This window comes from Thermobia domestica, chromosome 6 (assembly GCF_964235325.1).
Source record: "Thermobia domestica chromosome 6, izTheDome1.hap1.1, whole genome shotgun sequence".
Lineage (NCBI taxonomy): Eukaryota > Metazoa > Arthropoda > Insecta > Zygentoma > Lepismatidae > Thermobia > Thermobia domestica.
Window position 1 is genome coordinate 106,922,572 of NC_137459.1, and position 26,974 is coordinate 106,949,545.

The following is a 26,974-nucleotide window of genomic DNA, read 5'->3' on the forward strand; positions in this document are numbered from 1 at the left end:
AATAGTAAACTATCTTTTCTCAATTTTTACCGGAGAAGTGACTTATACTTCAATATAGGGTTGTTAATGAACTATTGATGGGTGAAATAAACAATACTGTTAAAATTGTTTTGAAGAAAATATCTTTTCTTTTTCACCCCCTCAGGGGCGGCACTCTAATGAGGTCGCAAAGTTACGTACTTTGCCAATTAATACAAAGAAAAATATGGGCATTTGTTCCTGTACATGAATGAGTACTATCGAAGAAAAATTGTAAATCTAACACGGCATTTGTAACCCTGATTGATGTCTGAGAGATTTGGGAACATTGTGTAAGTCACGATGTTTGATGTTATTCTCTGTTCACGTTTGTTCGCGTTCAGGTTTGGCTCTTTCTAGCGATCGCCTGCCTCACAGAACAGCCTTATAAACGCTTGTCGGTACATACATTTGAAGAAATGGATATTTTCTATCTCATAAGTAAGGCCCGGATTTTTATGTTTTTACATATTTTTTTCCTTTGTATGTACGCTGGTGAAAATATGAAATGTTCGCAAATTACGAAGTAAGGATCCATATAAATCAAAATCACGTTACATATTTTTACACATTTTGAAGTCTGTTACATATTTTTCGTCTACTGTACATATTTTTACATAAATTCAGTTTCCTTGCTCCTTTTCGCTAATTTTCTTTAAATAATACGCAAGTAAAAATAGGCCTATATATGGAACAATAATTCAAAAAGTACTTTATTTAATTATCTGTATTTTCTCTCTCACTTTGTTCAACCGATTTGTATTGCAGGAAAGCTGGGTTAAAACAAATCGTACACCCTACAATATGCAAAGAAACGTCGTCAGTTATCGCTTCCAATCCTGAAAAAAGAAAAAGATCTGTTTTTTATATGTATATAGAAAGAAAACAATATAAAAATTTTTGTGTTTACCGCCTTTGCAAGGAGATGCCACTCGGATGTGAGCCGACAAAACAAACTAAAACGCACACAGTTGGTTGGCTTTCTCACCTTTTCTTGTAGTGCAACCTCTACGGGTGGGGGTGGGGGTGGCGGTGAGAGGGAGGTGATTGGAGCGGCTAGGCTTTATCACTTGCTTCTTAAATCGAATAAAAAATCGCTTTTGTATGACTCGATGGCTACTACGCCACTTCTTACTTCAAACAAAGGGGAAAAGGATTCAGTTTCGTGACCGGTTTATTAATGTGCACGCTTGTGACCGAGTCAGTTTCTTGTTTTCAATGATGGCTTCCTATTTAGCGTCAAAATTGAAATCGTGGATAGCTATGGATGACGCTTATACCACAGACGGTAAAATTGTTTTTTGTCAAGTATGCGATAAGAAAGTGGGCTGTTCAATGAAGTCGCAATTGGATCAGCACATGAAAACAGCTATTCATATGAAAAACAAGGTGTTACAGCGTGCCGCAAAGGAAAAACTTTTAACCCAAACAAAACCAGCATCTGAAAACAGTAGTGAATTTTACAAACACCTTGCCAATGCGTTCATAGCAGCAGACATACCGTAATACAAATTGCAAGCTCCACAGTTGGCGTCCTTTTCGGAAAAATTTTGCAAGAGACATTCCTGACGAATTTACTATTCGCAAGAATTATTTGGATGTGTGCTATGAAGATGCTATCAAACACATTCGAGCTGAAATTGGTGATTCGCATATATGGTTTGCGGTGGATGAAACTACAGACGTATTAGGACGTTTCGTTGCCAATCTGGTGGTAGGAAAGCTTGACCATGATTCTCCATCACGACCATTTCTGATCAGTTCAAAAGTTTTGGACAAAACAAACCATTCCACAGTTGCACATTTCGTAAATATTGGACTGAGAGGGTTGAGGCCACAAAGTGTTCCTACAGAAAAGGTGCTTCTGATGTGTTCTGATGCTGCGGCGTACATGTTAACAGCTTCCGATGAGCTTAAAGTGTTGTACCCAAACCTCATTCATATGTGCTGTTTGGTCCATGGATTACATCGTGTAGCAGAGGAAGTGCGGATCAACTTCCCTGAAGTCAATGAGCTTGTGTCTTCTACTAAGAACGTTTTTGTGAAAGCCCCTGGTCGTGTGGCTGCAACAATATGCTACCAAATGTGTCGCTACCACCGCAGCTTGTACTGACACGGTGAGGCACGTGGATACAGGCTGTTAACTTCTACAATGAAAATTTTGATGCTGTAAAGTTAGTTGTCACCACATTTCCTGCAGAGTCCAGTGCAGCAGTGCGTGATTCTCAAAGTGCGTTCAAAAATCCTGTTGTTCAATGTTCACTAGCAACACATTGCAAGTAATTTCGGGTGGATTGCAAACGTTATCGAGAAACTAGAAACTTCAGGACTTACTTTGAAAGAAGCAATGACAACAATGGATGATGTGGAGAAGAAACTTAACATTGTGCAGGGAGAAACAGGTGCGAAAATTGCCCGGAAGTTCTAGTTAGTTTTGAAGAGTAATCCAGGATACCCAACATTGAGGACTGCATGCAGGATATTGGATGCTCCTGAACACCTGTAAAAACATGTAGTGGTTCATTGTGCATCAGCAAAGTAAGCGCTTTTTATCTAAGGTTTTTTTCATCATATACAATAATGTGGTTTTCATTTTTCTGTGAGACAATTTCATGTGTTACTAGTGAAAGCTTGAAGTATCTGTGGCAAGTTAGTGAATATTTTGAATACCATCATATAAAATACTGAGTGGTTCATGGTGCGCTCCGAAAGTAAGCGCTCGTTATTTTTAATAATATTTTTTTTTTCTATTTCGATATTCAATTATGTGATTTTCATTTCCCTACTAGACAATTTCATCCTTTTTTTTTAATTTGAACGTATTTGTGTCAAGTTAGTAACATAAAGTGTTTGAATACGAAGTTCATTATATAAAATATTTAGTGGTTTATTTTCCGTCTGGAAAGTAAGCACTTTTTGTTTTGAAGATTTTTTTTCTATTTTGATATACAATAATGTGATTTTCATTTCTCCACAAGACAATTTTATTTGATCTTAGTGAAAATTTGAACGTATCAGTGACAAGTTAGTGACAAAGTTTTTCCATTGCGTAAAATTATTTACTGGTTCATTGTTCGTCCCAAAAGTAAGTACCTTTTGTTTAAATAAATATTTTTTTATGTTTATATGTTCAATAATGTGATTTTTTACTTTCTTGATACATATTTTCATTTGTTTCTCCTGAAAATTTGTACGTATCTGCAGGAAGTTATTTACACTTGTTAAGCTTTAATTACATAAATATGTTACAGTATATTTATTAGCTAAGAAAATAGCACAGACACAAAATAAACACGAAAAAATATTTTTACATATTTTCATATTTTTAACATATTTCTTACATATTTCATTGATTTTTGTTACATATTTATGTACATATTTCGGTACTTTGTACTACATAAAAATCCGGGCCTTACTCATAAGCAACAATTCATGCATTCAAAAGTACCAGATTTAGATTATACTGCAAGATAGGTGATGTATTGGCTGCGACTTCATGTATTTGCCTTCCAGCTAGGCTCTATACAATGAGCTGTGTGTGTCTCTTGCATTCCTTTCTCTCTGTTCCTGGTTTTGATTGCGATTTTTTTCTAATGCTTTACATTGGATTTGTCGTACTACGTTATCAAGGAACCAGCTTCTTCCAGAGGTTATAAACTTTGTTAACACGAGAAGATATATTTAGTCAACGAATGATAGGAAGTAATACAGCTACTCTTGTCTTGTATGATTGAAGAGATGGACGGTTTCCAGTTTCGTATCTTGATACTTTTGGATGCAATCCTCGTTGAAAACTTTGGTTTACTTTCTTCTAAATTTTCTGTCTTCCTTATTCACATAAAGCAAATAAGAATATTATACAAAGTTAGGTTATTGTCCATTAGTTAATCAACCGGAATATGATGGCCTGAAATCTTTTAAACTTAAAATTTAACTGAAAAGGTTAACTCTGTGTATAATATGCACAATTCATGGTAGGAAGGGAGGAACACGCAAAACAAAACACAAATGCGACATTTGCAATGTAAACAGAAATATATTTTCAGAACAGCAAAGCTAATCTACGATCTCATGTGTAGACAATCATCTATGTGCGCTTACTACGGATAATTGTAATAAAATTGTCATTCAAAAGGAACATAATTCAAAATTTTAGAACATTGAGTTATATTGGAAAATACTGTCTTTCTCTTGGCTCAGTAGTAGAGTGTTTATGTCTAGTGCGTTTGGTCCCTGGTTGATGGCCGACCAAATAAGTTTGTAGTGGAAAACACCGTGTCCGTATAATTTCGCCGGGTGCTCCTGCTTCCTCTCACATTCTCATTCCACTAATTAGTGCATCATCATCCCTATCAGGATCCTGCCGCCTACAGTTCGACAATTTGTCCAAGCCGACTAGATGCCACAGTCGGATTGCCGGCGCCGAACACCGACTACTCGGCAAAGCAACTATTCGTTGCGATAGAAAATCGCGCGGAAAGACGCCGGTGTACGTTGCCGGCAATCCGACTGCGGCATCTGGTCGGCATGGACAAATTGTCGGACTGTAGGCGGCAGGATCCTGATGGGGAAGTAAGTCAGACAGCACGTCAGTGTGCAGTGAGCAGTCGGTGATAGTTTAAAATGGACGACCTCTCTAATTTCCAAGGCCATGTGGTAGACCTAGAAACTCATTTATGTTAGAGTTGGGATCCATTTCCTGACCATACATCACTTAACTAAAAGCAATCAGGTAGGCCTAGAAAATCACTGTAAAAATTGCTTTGGAATCGACGTGTTGACCACACACTTAACTGAAAGCTGTCTGGTAGCCTTAGAAATCTATTAATAACAGCATTGGGGTCAATTTCTGATCATACATCCAAGGGTAAAAGTGAGGAGGAACGTGGAGAGACGCCGTTCCCTCACTTCCAAAAATATGTACGGCGTCCCCCAGTACCTTAAAAATTGCAATGAGCAAAGATAGGCAGGGGGACGGCGTGATGTCATGCCGCTACCTACAGTCCCCCTACCTTTTCAGATCCATTTTTACCCCTGCATACATCATCACAGTAAAACCATTCTGATAGAACGTAGAAGCTCAGTAACAATCGTATTTGGACCAATGTGGTGATTATTCAGAACTCAACAAAATTTAATTTTGTTGGTCTAGAAATCCAGAAAAATGGCGTTGGGAGTCTATGTGCTCATCACATATAACTCAGCTAAAATTCGTTTGGTAGAGCATAGTTTGGGGCTGTAACAGCAGAGATTTATTATTATTATTATTATTATTATTATTATTATTATTATTATTATTATTAGTAGTAGTAGTAGTAGTAGTAGTAGTAGTAGTAGTAGTAGTAGTAGTATGGAAGAATAAAAAAATCCTAATTATATTTTTTGCTCTTTAACTTATTTTTCTTCTAAGAATGAATATTAATTCCGTATAATTCGTGATAACAACTATCAGCACTATAAATATTTATATATCTTCCTATATACGTCCTTTCATAAGTACTTGCTCGTTACGTCTAGGATTTTTTGGCTCATATCAAAGAATATTAAATGAAAGATCGAGAAATTAAATAGGAGATTGATAGTTTATTTACAAAAGAAATACTCTAATAGGTAGGGTGATAACTTTAACTCAGGATGCCACTCTGCCCTATATGCAATCAAGCTTCCCTCTTACCCTGCCCCAAATAACCAATGGAGAAAGGAAGTATTTCGATCTAAACTCTAGATATCCTAATTCATTAATTATCAAATTTCTCTCTAGCTTAGTAGGGACCTGTGGAAAATACGGGTTACAGTATTCAGTTACTCCTGTACCGTATTCCTTGCTTTTTTAAAGACTGGACCTTGACTCACAGATCACTGTCTGGCCTAACCCTGTCTCTGGGACTCCAAGTTAAGTCCACAAAAAGAATATATCTAGTTTAAGTATATATATAAGTAGAACGGAACCACTAGGACCACTAGCACCACTAGGAACCACTAGTACCACTAGGACGGAACCAATTATTTGAGTCTATACGAGCGTCACTCACCTCCGCCATAGACCCTTAGGAAGCTTAAATACTTTCATTCTAATCAATCAATAGTGACCCAAGTAGCCTCTATTATAGGCGTAGGATCAAACATCTAAAATAACAACTTATTCCTAACTCTCTATCATTTGTTTAACCTATCTCACGGCCAAAGCCCATTTGCTTTAGCGGACATCTGTATTGTAGTAGAATCTCGAATCTGTCTACATACAGTGACTATCTAGAGGGGTCTCTCTCCAAACTGCACTATTCGCTTCCAGTGCAGCGGACTGGCTGGCCAAGATCCTACACTCAGGACTCCCTAAAACGCACAGCAGCAAGATAGGGGAGGCAGTCCTTTTTATATGTTTTGGCCTGCTAAAAAAAATAGCAACAAAAGTTCTTTTGAAGGTTTTTTAGCGCCAAATACTCGAATGGAAAATTCCCAGTAAGGGAGACTGAATACAATAGATTTCACTGCTAGCCTCCTCCACAAGCTTCTAAAAAAAAATTTAAAAAAAAGTTAGCATGGAAAAACGACGTTAGCTCTAGCTAAACAGTAAATAATAATATGATTAATTCTTAAGTAATGGGGCAATACTGCTCTTATATATATACATAAATATACAACATAAATTGAATAAATATTACCTTACACTATTGATAAAATATATGAATACCTATAAACTAATATACTCCAGGCCTGGATATCTACCTTATAAATAAACACAATTTATTAAATTTGAGCAATATTTAATTTTATCACTAATATTTAAATCTCATACCAGCAAGGTCGCAAGACGTACCTTGCAAGTAGTATTGGTAGATGAAGTACAGGGTGATGGTTTTACGAATTGGATGCTGAAAAAGAACCCTACACTTCAAATCAATGAACCTACTAATGACCCCCCACAGGGAGCCGAATCTAGGAGCGTGTGTATATAAAGCATAGGCGTCATCTTGTCACAGGCACATGCATTTTGCGTGTCGATTTCGTTATTAATGTTGGTCATGAGCTTACGAATGTGTGAAATCTTTCAAGTAATATTATAAGTAAAATACCTACTGATACGCTAGATTTGGATCGTAACCCAATAAATTTATATATACAGGGTGGTCCATAACTGTGGGATCATCCAAATAAAAGGCATGATTTAAAAAAAAATTGCAAAAGAAACTTTGCAGGTTAGTAGTGCAAGTGAAGGAAGAACTTTTAGGGTGTGTGACGTCGATTGCCGCCCTCTTGAAATCCGCCATTTTTAATTTACTTTCATTTTCTTAAATGGAAACCATATCGTCGCATGAGAACCAGAGGAACGTATCTCCATTTTTGTAGGTTTACAGGCGAGAGGACAAAATAGTATTTGCTTAGAAAGATGTGTTTTTAATAAGATGGTAACTGAGCTACATTACAAGAGATGATCAACAAGGAGAATAGATGGTGTTCCGTTCCATTTACACTAAGTGGGGCTTTCAAAATTATGTCTAAACATAAAGAAAACGAAAACCGCATTTTTGGAGTTACGTTCCTCTGGTTCTCATGCGACGATATGTAGTGATACCTTGTTCACATCTGAAATTTTCTCAGAAATTCAATGCTGTGTTTCCTTATGCTCTATCACTTACCAAATCGACGTTATTTGTGTTTTTCACAAGATCAGTCACATACCACACATTTCTCCCGATTAGAGGATGTGCTTGATGTGTTGTCCATTGTGTTGAATTGTCAACCTTTTTTTTTCTTATTCATCCAAAACCTTGAACGAAAGTCCTCTCAGGTGCGCTTGCACACGCGTTGAAAATGAATGGTTAATAGGATTACTCATTTACTTTAGAAAGAATCGAAATTGACTGTATACTTGTATCAATGCGTCTTGGAAATATTATCATGTCTTTATTTTAGAAGTAAATATATAAATATATAGGGTGGGCCATAAGTCCCTTACCACCCCTTTAAAATCCGTGTTCGTGGAAAATAGTGGACAGCAACCATGTAGTAACATAGTAGGCCGAGGGGAAGTTGGATTGTGATGGTGACCAAGATGGCGGCCATCTTGAAAGCCGCCATCTCGAATTCACGTCAAGATTTTTAAATAGGAACATGGTCATGCGGCACATCATTTTAAGCTAGAATTTAAAGACAAACATAATGATAAAATTGGTTTGTTGATATCTTAATGTGTTCAAAAGTTCCAGGCATTTCAAATTGCTAACTTTACCTGTCACGCATGCGCGGAGCACGTGCTCTACATGGCCCAAATACCGAGTTATGCACAAGATAAGTTGTTCAACCCAATTGTCCATGACCCTCAAAAGAGTTTCTGATGAAATATCGGCACAGGCTGCAAATATGCGTTCTCCCAGGTGTTCAAGATCCCGGATCTTTTGGGCGTATATATTTGCCTTCAGATGACCCCACAGATAAAAATCCAAGGGCGAGATCTGGTGATCGTGCTGGCCATTCAATGGGACCACGGCGCCCAATCCAACATCCAGGAAGTTGTTCATCCAGATAGCTACGGACCTGTAATCCCTAATGCGGAAGGGCACCATTCTGCTGGAAAAAGAGTGGAAATGTACCGTCCTCGGATAATATGAAAGAGAGACTGAGATCCCGCAACATATCCAAATACCGTTCACCAGTGAAAGGTACCAGGAATGATGAATGGATCAATTACTTGTGTGCCCCCATAGACCACACTACACCATTAATTTGCCTGTACCTACCATTTTGCAAGGGTCAACCCACTGAGGATTTGTCGAGGACCAATAGTGACAGTTTTGCTTGTTCACGTCCCCAGTGACATAAATTGGCCTCATCGGAAAATAAAATTTGTGTGTGAAATGTGGAATCCGTTTGCAACTGTGCAAGGGCCCAGTCGCAAGATTCCACACGACGATCAGGGTCATCTTCAGATAGATGATGCAATTTGTACGGATGCCACTCGCTTTTCTGTAAGATACGTCTGATGGATGTACGGCTGACACCACATTCCTTGGACAGACGACGGGTACTGCAGTGTGATGATGTAGAAAATGATGCCAGCGCTGCTACTGATGTGGCTTCATCTGTTTCGGTCGTGGGTCTTCCACACCTGGGTTTATCTGCTATGGAACCAGTACCCATGAACTTCTGGAAAAGTTGGGCGACACTAACATGGGACACAGGATGTCGATCTGGGTGCCTGGCATTGAATTCAGCTGCTAAAGCCCGTGCACTCCTTTCTCCCCATGCACTGGTCAACTCCTTCCTCTCTGCTGTCGTTAGCGGCATAATTATTTACCTGCAACAACAGAAACAGTACGGTAAAATTAGCAATTTGAAATGCCTGTAACTTTTGAACACATTAAGATATCAACAAACCAATTTCACCATTGTATTTATCTTTAAATTCTAGCCTAAAACGATATACCACATGACCATATTCATATTTTAAAATCTTGACGGGAATTCAAGATGGCGGCTTTCAAGATGGCCGCCATCTTGGTCATCATCACAATCCGAATTCCCCCTCGGCCTACTATGTTACTACATGGTTGTTGTTCACTATTTTCCACGAACACGGATTTTACAAGGGGTGGTAAGGGACTTATGGCCCACCCTGTACAATAAACGGAACTAATTAACTTTTCGCTATTACTTCGTTTTAAATTACAATTTTAAATATGTTAATAACTATGTAAAGGAATGACTTTGAAAGTTTCAACTAAGAGAGGGGTGCGGTGGTTCAGTTGTAGAGCGCTCATTTCCTGTGCAAGGAGATTTTTTTTTTTAACCGGACGAGCCGTTTAGGCTGTAAACTCTTTACGCGCCCAATGTTAAATGAAAATGCAACGTTGCCATTTACCTGGACCCACAACATGAGTGAATGAAGTTACTGTTTGAAATGGAGGCTGGCCACCGACATCTTAGTGTAAAAGACAGTAACTTGACATTTAACATTGGGCCAAAACGGATCAACCGATTAAAAAAAAAAAAAAAAATCCTTCATTTTAGGTTGAAAACATGATATTTGGAGATTTTTTTTTCCTCTTACATTTTGTTGTAACTCGGATAATAACAAGGTTACCCTATGTTAGGGGACTTTGAGACACCCTGTATATCGAATACGATTATACGATGACAAATTTTCTCTGCAATATTGTGCCTAATATCAGAATTTAAAGAAGGCATTCAAAGTAAAACATCACTGGAGATTTCAAAGCTAAGGGGTGATTTTACAACTCGGGAGGGGGGGCATGCAAAGCCAGTTTTACTGCCATTGTCGATGTAACTTCCCTGTTGTAGAACTCTAGTGCCGCCATTGCACCCTTCAGTAAACTTCCCTTCATTTTGGAAGTAGCAACAAATTTAAAAAAAAAAAAAAAAAAAAACAGTGAATGTTATGAAAACCTTAAGTTTAAAATTAGAACAAATAAATGAAGGAACAAACATAAAACAAACATTTTATCGGCAATTGGAACCCATGAAACGTGCAAACCCGTTGTAATTTCGATTTTTTTTTCTAATTTATTATTTGTTTATTTATTTATTTATCATCACTATAATTTCTTTCCTCGTATCGTAGCTCCAAGGTTAGAAAATATGAAATCGCCTCTTTTGAAAATCTGAACAGTACGTACTAGGAAACTTTGGTAACTAATTCGTTAGTACGTTGGACATGCAGGCAAGATGGATATGAGTATTTATCCTATAACATTCTCTATTAATATCCTTAGTATTCCAATTGGCACATTTCCATCAAAGAATATACTGTTTTAATTACAATATAAGAAATGTTGATTAATTGTGCACTTATACGCAGTGAACAATTCAGGCTGAGTTTTGAATATTACAAACTGAGTTTTTTTTTTTTTTTTTTTTTTTTTTTTTAGATAACGTATAATTATATGAATAACATTAGCATTTATGATTTGAAATTCAAGTATTCAAGACTACTTCTAAATGTTTTAGAATTTTGCATAGAAGTTGAGTAACTGTTGGAAATACGAGCAGCAGTGTTCGTTTAGAAATCGAGAAACAAGATTAACGAAAAATATCTGAAAAATATACAAAATTCTAGTTTTTAGTATCTTTGTTGACGTAAGTTTCAAATCCCCCATGAATGACTGATCAACACTGAGATCTAGCTAAATCATTTCCTACATTTTAAAGCGTTAGTTTCACTCTATTTGAAAGAAATAGTTGGAATATCTCTTTGTTTAATTCCCTTCCGAAAGGGTTCTTTTCAAACTAGACATTGAATATTTTTTTTCTCAAATTTGGGCCTCTGGTGCATGGGGTCCCGGGTTCAAACCCTGCTCCCACCAAGTGAACTTTGTGGTGGACAAACACCGTGTGTGTGGGTTTTCTCGGGGTTCTCCCGTTTCCTCCCACTTTCTTCATTCCACCATTTCATTCATTTCTCATAATCACCGTCTCCTTTAGCCTAACCGGCATAACCATGGGACGTACAACTCAAAGATTTCATTTCATTTCATTTCAAATTTGGGATATACTTAAATAGCTATCTTACTCCCTAAAAAAGGAAAATTGTCCCCGTTTCGTAATAATTTTGGAAAGTTGTTATTTCCTTTCCAAAAATGGGGGCACGGTGGCTCAGTGGTAGAGCGCTTACTTCTGGTGCGTGGGTCGCTGGTTTATTCTCTCGCCAAGACAACATCGTGTGCACAACATCTTGTGCGCGTTTATTCGCTGGATATTCGTGTATTCTTCCACATTCTCATTCCACCAATTTTTCCATTATTATTCACTTGCCTTACTAATCCGTCTCCCTTAGCCAAAAACTTGGGACATTAAATTCAAAGATTTGTTTTTTTTTTTTTTTTCAGATTTGAATTTTGTCTAAGCCCTGACATTCTTTTTTTCTTTCAACTATGGATTTACAGTTTGGAAAGATCATTAGTTCTCACGAAATGAGCTTTCAAAATTGCGTCTAAACAAGATTTCTTACAAGTAAAAGGTCCAAATGCATGAATCGAGTTGAGTGATGAAACATAGTGAGCTTGATAGAGGATGTGTAAATATGTATGTGCAAAGTTATAGCGGCTGAGCTTCATAAGAAAAAGAGGGGGAATGGATCAAAGTTTGTGCGAGAAGGGCTGTGCTATGTTATAGAAACACATCAAATAAACTGGTGAATCGTAAAAATAGTGAAAGATAGAGAAACCAAACGGTGGTAGTTTCACATGCTGGTAAAAGAAGAGTGGGCAGAGTGGATTACGAACCTCCGCCGCCATTTTGAAATCTGTGATTTTTTGAAATGGAATGATACCCATGCGGCACATGTGTTTTGATCAGGAATGCAATACTGCTGTTCATTTTGGCATATCGCTAACCGTTGATGAATTATGGCCTGGTATATCCATTTGGTTACCATCACAACACATGCTTGAAATGACCACCTTCTGCAAGAATGATGTGCGTCACACGCCTCTTCCACTCCTCATGCAGAGCCAGTAGTATCTTTGGATGCACAGAATCACATGTATCCTCAATCCACTACACATAATGTGGTAAATTCCAATTCTGGACGGAGTATACTATGGACTGAAGGTGGCCCCCACAGGTAGAAGTCGAGATGCGGAGAGAGTGATGACCATTCCTCCGATCCCCTGTGCCCGTTCCAACTCCCAGGGAAATGTTCAACATGAGAGTATCGGTTTCCTAGAGTTTCGTAAATAACTATAAAGGTGATTCTAAATCTTCCAAATAAGAACAGATAATGATCACTAAAATTCATGATTGACTTTTGTAGAACATGCTGGCCCTAATTGATATATCACATGACTACCTTTCTATTTCAAACAATATCATAATTTCAAAATGGCGGATTTCAAGATGGGGCGGAAATTCGTGATGTACTTTGCCCATTCTTCTTTTACCAATATATGAAACTACCACCGTTTGCATTGTATATCTTTTACTATTTTTACCATTCAACAGTTTATTTGAAGTATTTCTATAACATAGCATAGCCCTTCTTCCGCCAAATTTGACCCCTTCCCCCTCCGTTTCTTATGGCGCTCAGCCGCTATAACTTTGCACATACACATATTTTCACATTCTCTATCAGTCGCACTATGGCTCATCCCGCAACTCGATTCATCCATTTGGACCTTTTACTTATCACACTCAAAGAGAGAGAACTATTTTTACCACCTTAGAGCACTATGTCGCAAGACCATGACTTGCTAATCTTTTGTGATCTAAGAAAATTCCAACATCTTGGAAAAAACTGTTTCAGAAGTGTCACCATAGCTCAGTAGTAGAGCGTTCACCCCTGGAACCAGGGGTCACAGGTTCGATCCTAGATCATCTGAATTAGTAGTGGACAACAGCATGTATGTGGGTTTTTCTAGAGGTTCTCGCGTCTCCTCCCACATTCTTATTCCAGTAATTCTTTAGTAATAATTTTATTTCATTAAATCGTCTGTCTTTTTTTTATCCTACAGGTATGACGTGGGACACTAAACAAGAAATCTAATTTCATTTTATTCTAGAAATGTTGTGGAGACTTGAGCTTGAGTGCATCTGTCGGAGCATTAGCAAATTATGGGTGAATTTACTCTTTTATAGATATGGGTAAATGTATTTATGACTGGAATATTTTCCCCACGTGGATCTACTGAAAACACCACTCCACGGGAAAGTAAATGATTACTCTGTTATGTTCAACTGAAAGCATTAAAGAGATTTCGATTCTATGAATATTTAAATGAAAAAAAAAATAAATAATTCCAGAAGTAAATTTTTAATACTGGATTTCTTATTCACAGGCATTATTTGCATTCAAACGAAAAGAATCTTGTTGGATTTTTGCACATACTAAACTCTAGACTTTAATCATCATCTTTTCCAGTCATGACCTGGTTCTGCTCAAAGTTAAACCACAATGTTTTTTCCACGCAAACATATAGTGGAAATGTTTCAGCAGCGAAATATCTAAAGTGGAAACTCTGGAACAAACATTGCTTTTTCTTGGTCTAAGTTTCATTCACGACTTGCTCGTAAACTCCGTTCTGCCCAGAGCCATGTCTCCAATGTTTCGTTTTACGGCTCTGCCGAGGTTAGAAGTGTAAATTGGCTTCCTCCTCCGTTTGGATTTCAAGGTGGAGGCTTGCATTTGTTGCCGTAAAGGCCAGTGTGTTGTCTCGCAGTCGATAAATTTTCTGCACCCAGAGCTGGCAACATTCCATCAATACTCGCTCCTTAATCCTTTCTTCAGACTTTACATCGGTGTCCCCAGTCAGATAGATATTTCCCCTCTTGTTCCTCCAGCTCCTCTTTCGTTATATCTGAGGTCAAGGCACAGCCGACTGCTAAATAAAGTCGTTTCTTCATTTCTTTAACGTTTACAAGCTAACACAAACTACTAACAATATTTTTAAAATAAATTTTACCATTCAGGTCAAAATGCTGCCGTTATTATTTAGTAAATTGCTTGATTGTAATGCTTATAAAGAAAGATAGAGTTCAACCATACTTATTATACCTTGAGCTGTATTCTTCATTTCAATTACTTTTTATAGTTTTTTAAAGTCCATGGTTTTTCCTTTTAGGCTAAAAGGGACAGACGATTAAAATGAATGATTTCGAAATTAATTTATGTGTTTTCCCACTGTAATGTTAGGCTGAGTGTTAAATGAAATAACACAAATAGGTCTACATCCGGGTGAGGGATACGCAATATTAATAAAGGTCTTCCCCACACCAATTATAAATCAAGTCTGTCCAATAAAAATATATTAATAAAATATTAATAAATTTAGCAACAAAATGGGTTATTACTCTGAAATAACTTACATGAGGTTTGAATATAATTTTGATTTAAATGATAATTTCAAACTTACTGGAAATATGTGTGAGGTTTATTTGAAATAAATTCTCCAACAAAATTAGCGATACAAAAAATTAACAATCCAACTATAATTTTAAGTACATCGAAATGCTCTAAATCGAAGGTACCACGCCAGAATAGCATTATATTCACTTTACAGACTCTACATTGGTCAAATTCTTTCGTACTTCGATGGGTCACCAGCACGGATTACAAACCCGAAATGCCTCGTGATACAACAGACCAAAGAAAGTACGTAATGTATAGCAAAATTTAAATTAAAAAAAATAAGCAAGCAAAATACGACTAATGAAAGCAACTAGTTAAATTATAGAAGACAAAAATGCAATACTTACGTTTCCTGTTGGATCACGTAGGGCATATGGTTGATAAATCCGTCTAATGCGGACACAAAGTTATAATTATCAAACCAACACACTTAATAATGCTTTTGACTAAATATTTTTAGTGGCACCATATTGAATAATGAATTACTGTATATCACTTTCACCGAAAATATAGCACTAACAAACAACCCCCTTACTAGGCACTGCTAATGAAGAAGAAAAAATTGCTCCCGTAGGTCAAGTAGATTTTATGGCTTCTAACCTGGTCATCGATGACGAGGGCCAGAAACCATGAAAATTCCCACCAGAGGGCAATACAATAGGAGCTTACGTAGATAGATATATACTCCAAGAACACCAAGGAGCGAAAGTTCATAGATTCCATCTTGACTTGTTTACCAACATTTAAATAAAAATTACAATGTAATAAATTAATTTAGAAAACAGACTTAGGTAAGAATAATAACGTAAAGATGGAAGATCATACGTTACACTACCGAGTCTCGAACCACATGCATCAAAGGCACACGCTCTAGCCACTGGACCAGCAAAGAGGGATCATTTAAATTATTGAGTATTATACATACTAGCAAGGGAACATTCCGATCTGGTGAATTCAATTGTTGGAAATGATTGCTAGCACTGTATTCAGCACCAGAAGAAACAGAGAAAAACACGGTGTTTAGGGGCAGAGCATATATAGGGTGGGAGAAAAGTGAGGGCAAAGTACGAAGATAAAACATAGAAAATGTCTAGAAATGTCATCATAATTATGAAACGAGCTGAGGAATTAAGGTCAAATGTTGAATATGAGGAATGCATGAAGAGTTCCACTTGAATAAATTGAATATTAATCATGGGGGACATCTGTGAAGCTGCTATGCTGGAATTAGCGCAAGAATAATATACGGGAAAGGGATCATGTGACATATGGCCCTTGACGCACGCAGCCTATTGAAATCAGTAGTGACCAATACAGTTTGAGACCTCTGTTTAATTGCAACTGTTGTGGAATTTAAGACAGATTGTGTAATTGATACAAAAATGGAGAAAACAGTGTGCACATTTGAAAAACGATAACGATGGACAATCGAACTCGTCACAGTTATCTTCGGTATTGAAATTGAAGCAGTAGTAGCAGCAGTAGGTGTCATTAATGAACCAAGTGCTGTTTGTAAATATCCAATTTTGTAGAAAGCATATCTAATCATAGCTTGGAACCTTGGTGCTGTAAATTGGAACTGTGTGAATGATTGTAAGTTAATGAAGTTGTCCCGTTGTCATATTTTGAAGTCAGATGACAGAGAAACGGTGTTTATAACGCATAAAACAATAGAAATGTTCAAATCAGTTGTAAAACAGTTTCATGTTAACCAGCAACAAAATGTAAACTATTTCGTAAATATATTGGCATCACGAGTCATAATATGGTTACCACGGTCGTTGTGTAAAAAATGTTCTTGACGCTTTCTGTCTATATCTGTGTACAGTGTACTAATTACAAGGGGGATGAGAGGGAAATCCCATTTGGTAAACTGGATGTATGCTATAACCAGGAGCGTCATTGCAGACTTCCCTTGAGGAAGGGGGCGGGGCAAGAGCACCACCGACATAAGATTTTCACGTTTTTTTTTTTTTTTACTAGTATGCAGTATTAGTAAACAATCGATTAAAGTATCTGTACTTCTCAAGCTCTTGGGGATTGGGTAATTTCCCCCTACTTTCACCCATAAATGATGCCTCTGGCTGTAAATGTCATAGTTTCTCATGCTATTGTTGTCTAAAGCACAATCCACCCCCTTTTGCAAAGATCCAGCCAATTTGTACACTATCCACAGATATAGATACGAAACGTGAAGAACATTTTTTTTTAAAACAACGACAGTGGTAACCATAATATAACTCTTGATATCAATATTTTATGGAATAGTTTACATTTTGTTGCTAGTTAACATGAAACATTGAATGGTTTTACAACTGATTTAAGCCTTTCTATTACTTTATGCATTATAAACATATGAAGAAATAATATTTTACTAGTAGTTACAAATGGTTGGCTACTTTATTGGTTAAATAGAAAACGAAAATAAAAGCTTACCCGAGAGAGAATCGAATCCGGGACAGTTTTCACATAAGTCATAAATGCTCCTCACTCTGCTATACCGTCATTTGGTAACTTCACGCGTCGTATCATATATGCAGCGAGTCGAAAAGATTGAGGCCCCTTTTCTCCACTATTTCTGGCTATTTCACTCTATCAGTTTGTAATTTTAATACTTTAAATGTGAATTACTACCTCGAGAAAGCCGACCCCGAAGACCATTTGCCAAAGTATGCTTTCTCCTTGTTAGCTCAATTCAGTATGACTTTCGAATGTATAACGTTTAGTAAAGCATGTTGCAGTTTTGGATAATGAAGCGCTAAAATTCCTCTCGAAAAACTTGGGGAGCTTACTCAGGAAATACTACTAGTACGAGACAAAAACAACCAATATCACTTATTATTATTATTATTATTATTATTATTATTATTATTATTATTATTATTATTATTATTATTATTATTATTATTATTATTATTATTAATTGAAGCGAGCTTAATGAGTTTCAACCGTCCGACTCAACCAACGTTTGGGTGTCTGTTCGTTCACCTGCTCCATGACTACAACTCATAAAACACATTTCATTTTAATGAAAATAGTAAGTGCCTTCTTTTAGCTTTGCGAAGTAACTATTGTTTGGAATTCCAATCTGCAAAATATAAGAAATAAAATTAACCAAATGGTGCAAGTTTCCACTCATGTATACAAAACAATTTTGCAATATCAACTACGTGAATCTTGTTCCATAAAGAAGCCGAAATCCCTGCACTGAAGAACCCACCAAGATTTGATTATTGCCCACTCGGACAGAAATTGTTATTTGAAGCCAATACTTTCAAATAAAGCCAAAAATTTCTTTAAAATAGACGAAAACTTTGAAAGTTTTAAGCATTTTAATATTTTTGACTTTTCACTGTCATTGAGAGTTGGTTCTCAGCTATGTCATTGAGAGAAATGTGGATTAAATCTACAAACGAAACTTTTAGTGAAGCATTTCTAATATGTCTTATTGCGTGCATTATCTGAAAACTCCAAATATATGAATCTATGCCAAGTATTAACGTATAGATAGAGCAAATAATGGAAATTACCTATGGAAAAGGACGAATTGGTAGCACGATCGTAATGAAAAATCGTCTTTACCGTAGAACATGTCCATTTCACATAAGAAAACAAATAGCTCAGTTATTTAAAGCAACGAGTCTGTATGACAGAGGTAGTTGGTTCGAACTCCCCTAGAAGTGCAATTGTCATTTTTATTACTATGGTTATTTTATTTATTTTTATGTGAGAAAGAATAAAATTGTAACGTATGTGTAGAACTCATGACGGTACAAAAAAAAATGTCGTTGTCGTATTTACATTAGTGTCCCTAATTTTGTTTGCAAACAGTTTCGTAATTATTTCCCCTGTGCTCACTGCTCACTTCATGCTCACTGGTGCATAACGAATGTTTTGCAGTAAATGTTAATTCTAATTTGGAGAATTTAATAAAGTTTCACAACGTTTATCATTAAATAGTCTTCTACCTACTTGTTTGGACATTTTGATAACAGATTTCCCTATTACATGTTTAATTCTCCCTAGATGTTTAATTACGGAAAAGTTTTACAATCTATTTGTCTTAAATTGAATTTGTTTTGAATTTACCACATGAGGTAAGTAGCCCAAAAAAGAAGAACTGAAGTAGCTGATATTGTACGTAAAAGCAATCTATTGTAGAATGATGATGCTTCTTACCTTCAGCACATAATTTTTACGTTAGAGAGTCAGACAGAGAAAAATTTTGTTTTTTCCTCCCCTATGACCGCCCATCTTAAACCTCTACATACCATAGTTCATCTCACACAATTTCGGTGCTCCAAAGACATTCATATAATAATAATAATAATAATAATAATAATAATAATAATAATAATAATAATAATAATAATAATAATAATAATAATAATAATAATAATAATACTGAATATGCCACCCTTACATAATGTAGTAACCTTAGGCATCTTAGTTTAAAATGCTTTCTTTAGTATTAATTTGAGCAACCATGTAGGAGGGGGCACGACGTTTTATCTTGCCCCTCTCGTTTCAGTACCCTCCCAACAGAAAGTAATTTCTGATAAGCAGTGCAGACAAAATGAATAAGAAATATATTTACAGCATCCTTTCTCCCTTCTTGATTGGAATATCACGTAGCATTTTTTTATTCTACCGAAGATGGCCCTGTACGGTTAGGGGTAGCTAACTAAAGAAATACCTAATATATAGCGCCCCTTGATTGTCACCGCTTCTTTATTTGTTCGAGGGAACCTCTACACAACCAAGGGTGACAAAAAGAATAGGAAAAGTGTCTATTGATTCCAGTGGTGGATCCAGCACAGACTCCTGGGGGGCGGTGAGTGAAAGATTCATTTGATGATGTGAAGCTGTCATAAATTACAACTTAACTAAATTAAACATAATAGTGGGATGAACCGGAATCAAGTCAGTTCAAATTGATGTAAAAGTTTAATTTATGGCTTCATATTAAACTTTGGTTCCAAATAAGAATTTCAGTCCGAATGGTCAATGATCAAATCACAGGGACTCTTCGGGTGCAAATGCTATGACCCCCGTATGGGAAAAGTCAAAAATCTTAAAATGCTTAAAACTTTCAAAGTTTTCGTCTATTTTAAGGAAATTTGTGGCTTCATATTAAAGTTTTTGTTCCAAATGACAATTTCAGTCCGAGTAGACAATGATCAAATCTCGGGGGGGCTCTGCAGTATAGGGGCGACGGCCTACTTATGGTGAAAGGTAAAAATATTTTATAACTTTCAAATTTTTCGTCAATTTTAAAGAAATGTTTAGCTTCATATTAAAGTATAGGTTCCAAATGACAATTTCAGTCCGAGTGGACCACGATCAAATATCGGAGCGCTATTCAGTGTAGGGGTTTCGGCTTCTTTATGGGACAAGATTCACGTAGTTGATATTGCAAAATTGTTTTGTATTCACGAGTGGAAACTTGCACAATTTGGTTAATTTTATCTCTTACATTTTGCAGATTAAAATTTCTAAGCAATAGTTACTTCGCAAAGCTAAAAGAAGGCACTTACTAGTTTCATTAAAATGGAATGTGTTTTATGAGAAGTTGCCATGGAGCAGACGAACGAACAGGCACCCAAACGTTGGTTGAGTTGGGACGGTTGAAACTCGATAAGCTCGCTTCAATTTTATTATTATTATTATTGATAGTAGTAGTATTAGTATTAATAGTAGTAGTAGTAGGAAGAGGAACACATGCAACGGTTGAATGAACGACGTGCATCCATCAGGGATAAGGAGTCGGGTAAGTTTAACATTGCCTGGTTTCTACGCCAATTCTTCATCTTTATTGGTTCTCCATGAATCAGCGAAAAGCAGCAGTTTTATCTGCTCTACAGAAGGCCAGAAAACGTCAGTCATGATTACTTTCAGGTTGTCCTTGGTCATATTGGCACTTTTACCAGCATATGAACGAATATTGGGTGGGTCGGAACGCTTGTTGGCTGAAAAGTAGCATCATTCTCATTTGTGGTTGTTCCTCATTCACGGCACCTTTACGACAATGTTGCTACATTGTCGTGGCGTGGAATGCCTCCTGTTACAGATGTCTCAATTTATCTTGACTACTATTGATTTCAATAGACATTGTGCATCAAGAGTCATATGCCACATGATACCTTTCCCGTATATTCTTCTTGCGCTAATTCCAACATGGCGGCTTTTCAGATGTCTCCCATTATTCACATTACGCCTATTCAATGGAGCTCTACATGCTTTTCTCATATCCAACATTTGATCTCAATCTCTCTATTCGTTTCAAAATTAACATGACAATTCTAGACATTCTCTATGTTCTATCTTCGCACTTTGCCCTCATTTATCTCCCACTCTGTATATGGTCTGCCACAACACTATATTTTTCTCAATTGCTTTTGGTGCTGAATCCAGTGCCAGCAATCACTTTCAGCGATTGAATTCACCAAATCGGAATGTTCCCTTGCAAGAACACAGTTCATTATATGAAGATTTGGCACCACAGATGTAAATGACAGGGGGCACAACGACTCAGCGCTATTCCCGCTGGTCTAGTGGCTAGCACGTGAGCCTTTAGTGTACGAGGTCCCGGGTTCGATTCCCGGTGGGAGAACTTTGGAATTCTAAGTGTCCTCGATGTTTCTGTGTTCGTGTCCCTGTCGTTATAGGTTACTGGTAAACCGAGTAAGGTCAAGTAAAAATGTAGTTCTAAGTACTTAAGCAAGTTAATGAGGCACAATCGGTAAATCAGTTAACATTTAAACAATAGAACGACAGGACGGTCAATTTGACGGTTATTTTTATTTATTTTTTTATGTTTTCCTATTGCTCTTCTCTAACCATTTTACTTAGACATCTCAAAGTCCTTTACCTTTTATCATTTATACAGTAGACTGTGTAAAAAATTTCGAGACTGTCACATGATTAGAGGGGGCGCTATGTCGCAATATCCCCAGAAAGACGAAGCGGTCATTTTGACCGCTTGCTTATACTGATACTGAAAACATGCTTTGTTTGCAATTAATGGTCCGTAATTTCGTTGCAATTGTTGTATGCGAAGTAATTGTTAATGGAATAACAATTTGCGCGCGCGCGGGTTCACTCACACATTATATATATCGGGTGTTTTAGATAAAACATCCATTGCTTATAAGTCAGAAACGGCTGAGAATAAACAGATAAAACCAAAAAACTGTGATAGGAAAACGTCATAGGGCACATCACATGGTGTTATTGTGGTGACTCCCAGGGCTATCCTTGAAAGGGTCAACTTCAAATTTTCAAATAGGAACATGTATTGAATCATTCCTCATTCGGTAGTCCTTGAAAAACGAAACAATTTTTGTAGGAAACAATTTTCGATTAGTGCCACCGTTTTCAAAATGGACGCAATGGGCATCAACTGCTACACCTCCCAAAAGTACTGACCATGGAGCTGGAAGATAAAATATTTAAACTCGAATAACTTGTAAACGGAGCAACATATTGAGGTGATGTTTCTACATGTAGTAACAGGTCATCAACCACTACATGTCCCAAAAGAACTGACCATCGAGGTCTAAGGTCAACTATTTAAACGCGAATAACTTTTAAACCGAGCCACATATTGAAGTGGCGTTTCAAGATTTGTAAACAGAGCGCCGAATAAATTTACGTGACTTATTCAGTTTAGTACTAAGCAGAAAAAGCGAAGAAGGTCTATTTTAACTTACTCAGCATTTTGTATCTTTTTGTAAATTTAAACAAACGAAGAATTAAATTTATACCTACCAGAAAAAAAGTGAAAAATGAATAAATTTGAGTGTCCTATTTCCTTTTGTACCAAGCTGAAAAAAGCGAAGAATGAATAAATTTGGGTGTTCTACTTATTATACAAACCAGAAAAGAAAGCAAAGAAGAGCCATTTTAACTAGCTCAGTATTTTATACCTTTTTCTACCATTTAAATAAGAGAAAGAATAAATTTGTAGTAACCAGAAAAGGTGAAGAAGGATTATTTTAACTAGCTCAAACAAACGAAGTAATAAATTTATAAGGGGAGTGCCGGTTCTGGGTTCGAGTTCCGGATGTCCGTGTTTGAAGTGCCAGATATAAGGAGAATGGGGTTCGATACTCGTTTGTTCCAGTGCGAGAAGACCGACTAATAATAATAATATTGGAATTCGAACCTTGGATCTCTTTTAGAGTCTTCCTTAACATCATTCATTTGTCAAAGACTGATAGATCCAATAAGGAACTGGTAAGTAGACAAATAGTCTTGCTCCCACGGTCCTAGGATTCGGGCGTTAAATGTATCAGAGGCATGAGCCGTATACCCACCGTCGCTGTTGCGTCAGCTCCAAGACATGCTGGTCAATACCTGTAAAAAAGTGCAAGGTAGGACAGCCATACGTGATTAACACCAGACGAGTAGTGGGAGACGAAAGTAAATGTTTGAACTTCTCTATTGATAGATACCTTACCTTCTGACAAACATTTCACATCGTGTACGTTTTAATTGGTACACATTTCAATCACTAAGAAAAAGGGCATAACATATTAAACACGTTTGGTTAGCACTATCATCACTTATAGAAATGATAACAAGAATTGTAAATAACTTTGTATTATTATACACTATGTGGGTTACACTACATATGATTTAGAACAATACTAAGATTTTCATAATACTTTTAACACTTCACTCGAAAAGAAATTGGCCCTTGAAGGATTTCGCGACGATCCGTAAACGCGCACGACGGTTCCGGCGACTATACCGAATACAATTCACTAGTCCACTGTTTTAGAAGGATGAGTTTTGCGTCATCTTCTATAAGTTTCCTCGTTCGAAGAAGTCAACTACAACTGGTGAAGAAGTCGATGCTTTCCTTGACATTGCGAATTGTGGACTTCATCATTCTCCCATGTCGCTTTCACCACTCACTGGTATATCAAAAGCAATGATTAGTTTCGGTAATTAAACACTAAGACTTTACATACTTCAATAATTTTCGTGAAGACAGAAACAGTACGTTCAGCTCACATGTTGGCTCAAACAAGACACACACACTTCTCTTTCGGCGTTCCATCGTTGCCAGTTCACAGCGCGAGAATACACTGACTAAACTAAAATATAGTTCGTAGAGAGCATTGAGTTTTTGCATTATTATAATGTTAATAATATATAATGAATGGTCTACAGGTTAATAGAAATCACATTAAAAACACTGATTGTTTGAATAAGTTGTACAATCGGCGATTATTGATAGACTTCACATTGTCACGTATAACTCTGTCATCGTCATGAGGACTTATGCGTGGGCGTTTCTCTCGAGGGTAGCTAAATTTTTCCTCCAAATATGGGCTGACGGGAGGAAGCAGAGCTGTCTGGATAAGTGAGGTACCTTTTGGGTGAGAAATTCCTGAGCATTGTTCTTTTCCAACTGTTGATTAGTCGCATTTCATTTCCAAGAATTGATGTTGGAATAATACGAGGGTTGGTTTAAAAATTCACGCCAATCCACCTTGTTATAAATTCGAGTGACTTATTTATTTTTGTGCCAACGAGAAAAAAAGCAAAGAAGGACCACTTTTAATTGGCTTAGAATATTATACCTTTTGTACTATTTAAACAAACGAAAGGATAAATTCGGGTGTTCTATTTTCATACCATTTTGTACTATTTAAATAAACAAAGGAATAAATTTGTACTTACCAGAGAAAGCGAAAAAGGACTATTTTAAGTAACTCAGTATTTTATAACTTTTTCTACCATTCAAATAAGCGAAAGAATAAATATGTACTAACCAGAAATAGCGAAGAAGAATCATTTTAACTAGCTCAGTATTTTATACCTTTTTGTGTTATTCAAATAATCGAAGGAATAGATTTGAGTGGTCTATTTTATTATTGTACCAGTCAGAAGAGAAGCAAAGAATTTCCATTTTAACTAGCTCAGCATTTTTGTTTACCCTTTTGTGCCATTTAAAGAAATGAATAAATAAATTCGGAGTAGTAGAAAAATGGGGGTTCTGCGCCACTGACCCTCTACCCACTTTCTCAGTCCCGCCTGAAGCAGACAACGAAGTTCCCAGTGCCGCCTGACACACTATGCCAGGGGGACATATGGGGGATACGAGAAATCGAGCATCGTGAAAAGTCAACCCACGTTCTTTTACGACCTCCATTTTAGGGGTGAATTTGTTCCCTTATATGAGCACTTTTTAGGGGGTGTACTCGTTCTCTTTTACGAGCACTTTTTAATGGGTGAACTCGTTCCCTTTTATGAGCATATTTCCAACCCCTACGAACATCACACAGCAGAGCAGATAACACATAAGACTACGTAACACACAGCAGAGCAGATAACACATAACATAACAAGGGTGTACTCGTTCTCTTTTATGAGCACATTTTAAGGGTGAACTCGTTCCCTTTTATGAGCATATTTTTCAACCCCTATGTTAATTATGAACACACAGAAGAGCAGATAACACATAAGACTACGTAACACACAGCAGAGCAGATAACACATAACATAACAAGGGTGTACTCGTTTCCAACCCCTATTTGAACATTGCAGAAATTACACTGAGATTATGAACACATAGAAGAGCAGATAACACATAAGAGTACGTAACACACAGCAGAGGAGATAACACATAAGATTACGAACACATAGAAGAGCAGATAACACTACGTAACATAGCAGGCCTCCATTTTAGGGGTGAACTCGTTCTCTTTTATGATAATTTTTTCAACCCCTATTTGAACATTTTATCATAGCAGAGAATACATGGAGACTATGAACACATATCATAGCAGAGAAAGGGTGGACTCGTTCCCTTTTATAATCACTTTTCAACCCCATAGCAGAGACTATGAAACATAGCAGGGGTGTATTCATTCTCTTTTATGAGCATATTTTTCAACCCCTATTTGAACATAGCAGAAATTACACTGAGCCTATGAACACACAGCAGAGCGGAGAATACATAGCACATGGCTCATTTTTCAACCCTTATTTTACCATAACAGAAATCACAGAGAGACTATGAAACATAGCGAAGTCCACCTCTATTTAAACATAGTCCATTTTAGGGGTGGACTTATTCTCTTTTATGAGCATATTTTCCAACCCTTATTTTAACATAGTAAAGAATACATAGCAGTTGGCCTATTTTTCCACCCTTATTTGAACATACTCCATTTTAGGGGTGTACTAGTTCTCTTTTATGAGAGCAGAAATTATATAACATTTCGTTCCCTTTTATGAGCCCATTTTAGGGGTGTATTCGTTCTCTTTTATGAGTTTATTTTTCCAACAACTATTTGAACATAGTCCATTTTAGGGATAGACTCATTCTCTTTTATGAACATCGTTTCCAACCCCTATTCGAACACAGCAAAAACTAGAAAATAATGGGGATGTACTTGTTCCCTTTTTAACCTCTATTTCCCACAGAGGCTACGGACATAGCAGATTACATAGCAAAGAATTCTTTTTACCTGGGACCTATAGTTTATGTGGGATACGCCCTCTCTATGACAATTTTAACCGATTTGGATGAAACTTGGTATATGGGGGTTTTCGCACATGCTGATTACGAATATCATATTTATTTTTACCTGGGTCTTATAGTTTATGTGGGTAACGCCCTTTGTATGACACTTAAAACCTAATCACTCGTAAACGAAGCAACATATTGAGGTGGTGTTTCCACATTTAGTAGTCGGCCACCAACTACTACAAGTTCCAAAATAATGACCATCGAGGTCAAAGGTTAAAACTCGAAAACGAAACAACCTATTCAGGTGCTGTTTTCAAATCTAGCAATAGGTCATCAGGTACTGCAAGTTCCAAAAATAATGACCATCGAGGTCAAAGGTCAAAATACTTAAAACCAAATAACTCGAAAATGGATACACATACTGAGGTGCTGTTTCCACATTTAGCAATAGATCATCAAGTACTACATGTACCAAAATTAGTGGTCATCGAGGTCAAAGGTCAAAATACTTAAAACCTAATAACTCGAAAACGAAACAACGTATTGAGGTGCTGTTTTCAAATGTAGTAATAGGTCATCAACTAGTACATGTTAAAGAAGTACTGATC